Below are 9026 nucleotides of genomic sequence, written 5' to 3'. Positions count from 1 at the left end.
GCTGCTGCTGCCGAGTCTGCTGCTGCTGCCACTCCTGGGTCTGCTGCTGCTGGGGCCGCTGTTACTGGTGCTGGAGCTGCTGATGTTGCTGCCGAACTCTGCTCCTGCTTGGGTCCTGCTGTCAGCCCAAGTTGGCATGGCCGGGTCCCGGGCCGCTGCTCTGTTCGCTGGAGCTGGGCTCAGGCGGTGGGGGAGGGGAGGGAGCCGCGGCTGCTCTGGTTGTCTCGCTGCTCCACGTGTTCTACCTTGCGGTCTTCTCCTCCGCTGCTCGCTGCCGCTCTCCCCTCACGTTTCCCAAGTTGCGGAGAGCGCGGTGTGAGGGGAAAATCCCGCACCTGGCTTGTCCTGCGGCTCGAGCCGAGAGTCTGGCGGCTTTCTGGTGCGCCGCACTCGCGGCGGTTGGCTGAGCTGCCGGAGCCGCTTTTCCCGCCTGTGCAGGCTCTGGATGCTCTATAACTCTTCTACTTCTCCGCTGCCGCTTCAATTTCCTATACACCTCACTTTTTAGTAAAAGTGTGTATTTTGCTGAGTTTTTTTGGTCTTTTTTGCCCCCTAGGCTGCTTTGGCGTGGTACCTACGCCGCCATCTTAACCGGAAGTCCCCTGCCACAACTTTTAAATGGCTAGAAAAAAAAGATGGTTATAGTCGGGCATGGTGGTACATGCCTTTAATCCCAGCACTCCAGAGGCAGAGGTAGGAGGAGTTCGAGGCCACCCTGAGAATACATAGTGAATTCTAGATCAGCCTGGGCTAGAGTGAGACCCTACCTCGAAAAAAAAAAAAAGATTATTACCACATGTAAATCAAAATCAAAATTTAATGCCTCCTAAGACCTCAGTTTGGTTACAGCCCAAGTCCTGCTTTTGACCTAAGCAATATAGTTCCCAACTAGCTGTCTGGCCTTGCCTATCTCTTTGGAACACTGTTAGCCATAGTGATATTCTTGCTATTCCTTGAACCCTTTCAGAACATTGTAGTTTCAAGGCCCTACCTTTTTGCTAATTCCTCTGCTTTGAATCCAACCCCCACTTCCAACCCCTGTTTATAGTTCTTTCCCTCCCTTCCCTCAGGTCTCTGATTAAAACTCACCTTATCAGTAAGTCCTTTCCTTACTACCCTATATAAAATTTTGTAGCATTCTTTCTTTCCCCACCCTGTTTTATTTTCCTCTAAACAGCTATCCCCAGTAACCTGTTACACACTAGTTTGTTTACCATCTGTATACTCTCATTTGACAGCAAGCTGCCTAAGTCAGAGACTTTTAGTCACTGTTCTATCCACAATGCCCTAAACAGTGCTTGGTGACAAGCAGTTACTTAATAAGAATGTGCTGAATAAATGTTGAACAAATGATTTTTTCTCTTGGTATGATTGAATTTAGAGTCTCGTGCATATAAACAGGGACTCTTATCACTGTGCTACTTCCCCAGTCCATAAATGCTCTTTTGTAACTTGCAAAATACCCCCACTATTTAAAAAACACAAGCAACAACAAAGTTCTTAAGGCATACTTAGTTGAAATTGTGTAAATGTAAGTATACTTAGGAATCACATAGTTGAGTAGCTTGAAATTTCAGTTGTAATTTTTTTTTGTGTGTGTGTGTGTGTGTGTGTGTGTGTGAGGTAGGGTCCCGCTCTAGCACAGGCTGACCTGGAATTTATCATGTAGTCTCAGGGTGGCCTAGAACTCACAGTGATCCTCCTACCTCTGCCTCCCAAGTGCTGGGATTAAAGACATGTGCCACCAGGCCAGGCCTTAAATTGTAATTTCTTAAAATTTATTTTTATTTATTTATTTGAAAGAGAGAGAGGGGGAGAGAGAGAGAATGGGCATGCCAGGGTCTCCAGCCACTGCAAACAAACTCCAGATGTATGTGCCCCCTTGTGCATCTGGCTTATGTGGGTCCTGGGGAATCAAACCGGGGTCTTTTGGCTTTGCAGGCAAATGTCTTAACCACTAAGCCATCTCTCCAGCCCAAGTTGTAATTATTTTTAAATTATTTATTTACTTGATAGTGACAGAGAGAGAAAGAGGCAGATAGAGATAGATAGAGAATGGGCACGCCAGGGCCTCCAGCCACTGCAAATGAACTCCAGACGCATGCGCCCCTTGTGCATCTGGCTGACTTGGGTCCTGGGGAGTTGAGCCTTGAACTGGGGTCCTTAGGCTTCACAGGCAAGCGCTTAACCGCTAAGCCATCTCTCCAGCCCCCAAGTTGTAGAAGAAGGGGGGAATTTAATGCCCTGATGTAAATATTTTTGAATTGTGTTAATTTTTGAGGTGTGCTGCTTTCCCAGAAAGATATTCAAATAACATGCATATAACAAGCCTGTAATTTTATTATTATTATTTGGTTGGGTGTCACTCTAGCCCAGGCTGACCTGGAATTCACTATGTAGTCTCAGGGTGGCCTTGAACTCATGGTGATCCTCCTACCTCTGGCTCCCGAGTACTGGGATTAAAGGTGTGTGCCACCACGCCTGGCACAAGCATGGAATTTTAAGGGAGTCATGGACCAGCTAAAGCCCATCTATTATTTTTTATTTTTATTTTTATATTATAGCCACTGCAAATGAACTCCAGATGCATGTGCCCCGTTGTGTATCTGGCTTACATGGGTCCTGGGGAATGGAACCTGGGTCCTTTGGCTTTGCAGGCAAGTGCTCTAACTGCCAGGCCATGTCTCCAGCCCAAAGAAACCCAGAATTTTTTTGTTTGTTTTTGTGTTTTCAAGGTAGAGTTTCCCTCTAGTCCAGGCTGACCCGGAATTCACTATGTAGTCTCAGGGTGGCCTTGAACTCATAGCAGTCCTCCTACCTCTGCCTCCCAAGTGCTGGGATTAAAGATATGTGCCATCACACCCAACTACTTCTATTATTTTTATTATTTTTGGTTTTTCAAGGTAGGGTCTCACTTTAGCCCAGGCTGACCTGGAACTCTGTAGTTCCAGGCTGGCCTCAAACTCAGCAGAATCCTCCTAACTCTGCCTCCTAAATGCTGGGATTAAAAGCATGTGTGTGCCACCATGCTCAGCTGGAAGACCATCTATTGAACTGGGTCTATAAATCTATCATAATTTTTAAATTATTTATTTATTTAAAATTTTTTTAATTTATTTATTTGAGGGCAACAGACACAGAGAGAAAGACAGGTAGAGGGAGAGAGAGAGAATGGGCGCGCCAGGGCTTCCAGCCTCTGCAAACGAACTCCAGACGCTTGCGGCCCCTTGTGCATCTGGCTAACGTGGGACCTGGGGAACTGAGCCTTGAACCAGGGTCCTTAGGCTTCACAGGCAAGCGCTTAACCGCTAAGCCATCTCTCCAGGCCTTATTTATTTATTTATTTGCAAGAAAAGAGAGATACAGAGAAGAGAGACAGAGAGAATGGGCATGCAGGGGCCTCCAGCTGCTGAAAATGAACTCCAGACATATGCACCTTTGTGCATCTGGCTTTAAGTAGGTACTGGGGAATTGAACTTGGTTCATTAGGCTTTGAAGGCAAGTGCCTTAACCCCTAAACCATCTCCCCAGCCCAATTTATCATAATTTAAAGCGGCATAGGAACCCACATAAGTGTGAATCTGGACTGTACTTTGAACATGATCTTTACTCCTGTGATATGGAGGCTCATTTGCTTCAATGGGAAGTATAACTTTAAGATTTGATTTCTGTGCAGGTCAGTTCCTCACCTTTCAGCATGATCACTAGTCTTGTTTTTAAGCAACAGTCGGGCTTTGTATTCATCACATATAATTCTAACTTTTCAAGCAGTTACTTTGTGGTAATCATAATTATTCCCAAGCTTAGAATTATGTGTGATAAATATAAAGTATTCAGACTTGGCACTTACGAATTTCTAGATAAATGGCTGAGTGTACTATTAACGTCTCACTCCTGGTCACACTACAAAATTAAATCCAATTTAACACCTACAAAAGCAAAGTGCTATTCACTATTTAGCCTCATATAAACCTTCGAGCTATTAAAGTTACTTTTTCTGAGGCAATGAGGAGTGACTATTCACTAAGCCCAATAGTTTAGAAGTCACATTATTCAACTTCTCTGTGACGTTTGACTTATTGATTGCTGCCTCCTCTATGAACTTTTTTTTGTTTGTTTGTTTTGAGGTAGAGTCTTGCTCTAACCCAGGCTGATGTGAAATTTACTATGTAATCTCAGGTGGTCTCCAACTCACTGTCATCCTCCTACCTCTGCCTCCCAAGTGCCAAGTGCCAGGCCAACTCTCATCTTTTTATGGCTTTCTTGACCCTACTCTCACCTAATTGTCATGCTGCCCACTCTGGCCACATCTCAGCCTCCTTCCTTCTTCATTAAGCTCACAGCAGCAGGTCCCTTGGCCTCTTTTCCATTCCGCTCTATGCTTCTCCCCAGGCCAACTCACCAGACTTAATTATGAATTCAATGTGAATAACTCCTTTGTCTTTAGTGTTAACCTCTCTTCTAGAGCTCTAGATCCATATGTCCGATTGGAGTACTGCAAGTCCTTTAGATTTTTAAATATTAAAAGTAATAATCATAATGAGCCCTAGCTAGGCATGGTGACACATGGCTTTAATCCCAGCACTTGTGAGGCAGAGGTAGGAGGAACACTGTGAGTTAGAGGCCACCCTGAGACTACATAGTGAATTCCAGGTCAGCCTGAGCTAGAGTGAGACCCTACCTCAAAAAACAAAAAATAAAAATAAATAAATAAAAATAAAAATAAAAATGAGCCCAGTGTGGTGGCACACACCTTTAATCCTAGCCCTTGGGAAACAGAGGTGGGATGATCACTGTGAGTTCAAGGCCACTCTGAGACTACATAGTGAATTTCAGGTCACCCTGGGTTAGAGTGTGACCCTACCTCGAAAAACAGAAAAAAACCCAAAAACCAAAAAACAACCAACCAAAGAGAATAATAAGAATAATGATAGTAACTCCCTCCTATGGGTCTTCTGAGGATTAGATAAATTTTCATTTGCAAGGTAGTTACGCTGGTCGTGGTGCATAGTAAGTGCCTGTTGGTAAATTAGACTTGAGTTTGTTCCCACTGTAGCCCATCCTTCACATTGCTGACAGGTTTTTGGGGACTACCAGCTATGCAATGCTCAACTAGGATTGAATCTTCACACTAAAAGCTTTATAGGGCTGGAGAGATGGCTTAGTAGTTAAGGTGCTTGCCTGCAAAGCCTAAGGACTCAGGTTCGATCCCCCAGTACCCATGTAAGCCAGATGTACATGGTCATACATGCATCTGGAGTTTATTTGCATGACTAGAGGTCCAGACAAATATGTCCGGAAGGCTTTGGTGCAAAGCCATTATTACTGCCTCTAAATGGGGTCTCTGGGACCAAAGGGAGAACATGACTCTTCTTAAAATTGAAGGTATAGCCGGGCATGGTAGCATAAGCCTTTAATCCCAGCACTCGGGAGGCAGAGGATCACCAAGAGTTCGAGGCCACCCTGAAACTACATACTGAATTCCAGATCAGTAAGACCTTACCTAGAAACAGCAACAACAAAAAAAAAAAAAAAAAAAAAAAAAAAAAAAAAAAATTGAAGGCGTTTATGCCCAACATGAAACTAAATTATACTTGGGCAAGAGATGTGCTTATGTGTACAAAGCAAAAAACAACACGGTGACTCCTGGTGGCAAACCTAATAAAACCAGAGTAATCTAGGGAAAGGTAACTCAGGCCTAGGGAAATAGTGTCATGGTTTGACCCAAATTCCAAAGCAACCTTCCTGCCACGGCTATTGGACACAGAAACCATGTGATGCTGTACCCTTCAAGGATTTAAGAAAAGTAAATAAATAAAAGTGTATTTGCCCTTGTAAAAATAAAAACTAAAAAAAAAAAAAAAGAAAGAAAAAGAAAAGAAGCTTTAAGCCAGACACGGTGGCACATGCCTTTAATCTTAGCACTTGGGAGGCAGAGGTGAAAGGAAGCTGTGAGTTCGAGGCCACCCTGAGACTATATAGTGAAATCCAGGTCAGCCTGGGCTAGGGACCCTACTTCGAAAAACAAAACCAAGACAAAAAAGCTTTATAGGCAGAATCTCATTCAATCCTCAAAATAATCTGTGAGGGAGGTATTCTATCCCCATTGGAGAGATAAGGAAACTGGGGTTTTGAAAACTAATGTACTTTGCTCAAGGTCACATAGCTTGTAAATACCTAAGTTAGGGATTTATTTCAGGCCTGTCTATTCCCAGAATCAAGGTTCAAAACCAGAAAACTATGTTATATGCACTGCTTTCCCATACCCAGGTTAGTCACTTGCCACTAGACATTCTTCAAAGATTCCATAGTCTATGTTGTCACGATCAATTTTTTTTTTTCCAAAAATCTTTTTTCCAACTTCATTTTCTGCAATTTCCCTTCAGGTGTCTGGGCCTTTTCTACTTCCTTGTTTCCTTCCCCTCTCCCTTGTTTCTTTCCTTCTTTCCCTTGTTTCTTTCAATACTTGAATGCCTGAGTACAAAGCAGGGTGCCAAGTCTCAGAAAATGAGAGAACTGAGCAAATTATCCTCAAGGAGCTCATGGTGTGATAAAATGATTAATGCAATTACTGTGAAGGGAGTGCACTGGGTGATGTGGGAGTCAGATTGAAGAGGAAAGTGGACTAAGTTGGAAGAGTTTCATTGAGCAGGGGACGTCTACATTTTGCTGCCTTTTAAAGAAGATTCTGGTCAAATAACATCTTGTCATTCTTTGGCAATCCTGACATCTTGCTATTTGCCTATGAGATCTTTGAGACATCCTTTTTCCTGTCAGATTGTTGTCTAAGAGTGGATGTCAATTGTCCTTTACTTTCTGGTCAGTTGGATGCTTGTTTCCTTACACAAACCTCATTTACAGCATGTATCACACAGTTGTGTCGCTATTGGTCTGCCCATCGTTTTGACTACATTGTGATTTTCTTCAAGAAAAAAGCAATTTTATGGATTTTTGAACTGCCTCTCATTTCCAAAGTGGTGTGACTAGGGTACAATTGTGTTCAGCAGAGTTTTTTTTTTTCAAATGAATTAGAATTATTTGCTTATTCATAAAAGGAAGTCTTGAGGAAGAGGCCCTTCTGAATTAGAGTAAAAGTATTCAGATAATCCTTCAAAGTACCCAGCCTGATTCTCTGCAAAGTGTGAGTATTCAATAAATGCCATCCAGGCAGTTAATGGTTTGGTCAGTGAAACATTTGAAATGTTGCTAGGAATAGGAAATTTTTTATTCACTCTATTTGTGTGAATAAGCTAATTTTTTAAAATGTCTGCTTGGATGGCTGAGCTCTGGATCAGGCCTGAGAAAAACGAAGAATTATTGGTTGTAGAGCAAGTATTGAGGATTTCCTTTTCCCTGAACTGGGTCCCAATTCCCGAATCTTGTACAAGAGTAAGGCAGGGAGAGAAGGAGCTGTGAGAGTGGTGTGCCATGGCCTTCAAGACTTGATGTCAAGCAGAGCTTTCACAGGCTGGAGAAATGGCTTAGCTGTTAAGACACTTGCCTGCAAAGCCAAAGAACCCAGGTTCCATTCTCCACTATCACATAAGCCAGATGCACAAGGTGGCACATGTGGCTGGAGGCCCTGGAGCAACCATTCTCTTTCTCTCTCTCTGCCTCTTTCTCTCAAATAAATAATAAATTTCTAAAAATCTCTAAAAAAATAGCTCTCTCTTTTGCCTGTGCCTGTCTTCCAGCAGTATACACTTCAGAAGAGGAGAATTTCTATGATGTCCAGAGGAGTACCACGCTGAAGTGAGAGAGGTCTTCCTTTTCCTCTTTTCTCCTGTTCTTCTTTTGACCTTGATTACCCTTTCACTGGAGGTAGAAGCTTTTTACAGAAAGCCAGAAAGATGTGTTTATTTTCCATCATGCCTCATCTCTCTCTGAGGAAACAATTGTAGAACCCTACTGGCATGAATTAAGTGGAAGGGAAGGAGAAAAAAAAAAAGCATTGCCTGTGTGTATGTGTGGGGTGGGTGGGGGAAGCCGACAACAGAGATTTATATCTCAGAATATTGTCCCAGGCACAATACTCCCCTAGCAAATCTTTGAGACTCATCAGAATTGTGAGACCGAAAGGACAAAGTACATGTAAGAGGTTTAGAACAGTGCTTGGTCCTGGGACAATGAGTGCTCACGAAAATGTCAGCTATTATATTATCCATGGCTCCTCCACCCAGGGCGGGACCTGAGTTTTTGCCTCAAATAGGTCCTCAGGAACAGTCGCTCTCACCTCTATACTGCTAAGCCGCGTGTGCACCCCGCAGGTCAGCCGGGTGACCGGGCTTATTTCTTGTCTCACTAGAAGTGAGCTCGGCACACATGCGTCCGCGTTGGTTTCCAGTGCGACAGTGGTCCCCAGTCTCCAGAAAGCTCAAGTGACAAGTATCCCCAGTCCTGGTTTGGATTCAGGTGTGATTGGCCTTTCTGGAAGCCCAGGGACTAGACAATTACAGTGCAATTCAGAAATGGCATGAACTTTTTTTTGGCACTGACGTTTTAAATTAAATTCAATAAGCATTTATGGAGCACCTAGAGCGTGCAAAATGCGGGTCCTTTAAGTACATTAGGCTCTTCACTGTTTTAACGACTCAATTTGGATGAGTGCTGATCCATCCCGAAGGGTTTTATGAAGAATCAATGTTAAGATGGTAAAAAAAAAATAGTTGCACAGTTTTCTGCAAATACAAGAGTCTTGTGTGGATTCTTGTTGCAGTTACTAATATTAATTACAACACCGCTGCCTTCCCCAGGCAGGCGGCCCAGAGGAGCTGTAGGGCCAACGGGAGCCAGACGGAAGAGGTCAGGGGAGGCGCCTCCACCACGTCCGGCCCAGAAGGGGCGGGGCATAAAGGAAAAAGCACCTAAGCCCCGCCCCGCCCTCCGCCCTCCCTCCGTCCGTCGTAGCGGCGTAGGCGGTTACCATGGGGATGACGTCTGGAGGGCGGGGAGGGGCGGGGCTACGGAGAGGAGGAGGAAGATGGCGGGAGGGCGGCTCTGAGGAGACCTCGGCGGCGGCGGAGGAG

The 9026-nt window shown here is 44.2% G+C and overlaps 1 pseudogene; it reads left to right on the top strand.

Annotated features, from left to right (window-relative positions):
- The first annotated feature begins 5291 nt into the window (after positions 1–5291).
- LOC105944035 lies at positions 5292–5801 on the top strand (annotated as a pseudogene).
- Positions 5802–9026: the final 3225 nt, after the last annotated feature.

The sequence above is a fragment of the Jaculus jaculus genome, chromosome 1 (assembly GCF_020740685.1).
Source record: "Jaculus jaculus isolate mJacJac1 chromosome 1, mJacJac1.mat.Y.cur, whole genome shotgun sequence".
Taxonomy (NCBI): Eukaryota; Metazoa; Chordata; class Mammalia; order Rodentia; family Dipodidae; genus Jaculus; species Jaculus jaculus.
The sequence above is the reverse complement of the archived record's forward strand: the minus strand, read 5'-3'. Positions and strand labels throughout refer to the sequence as shown.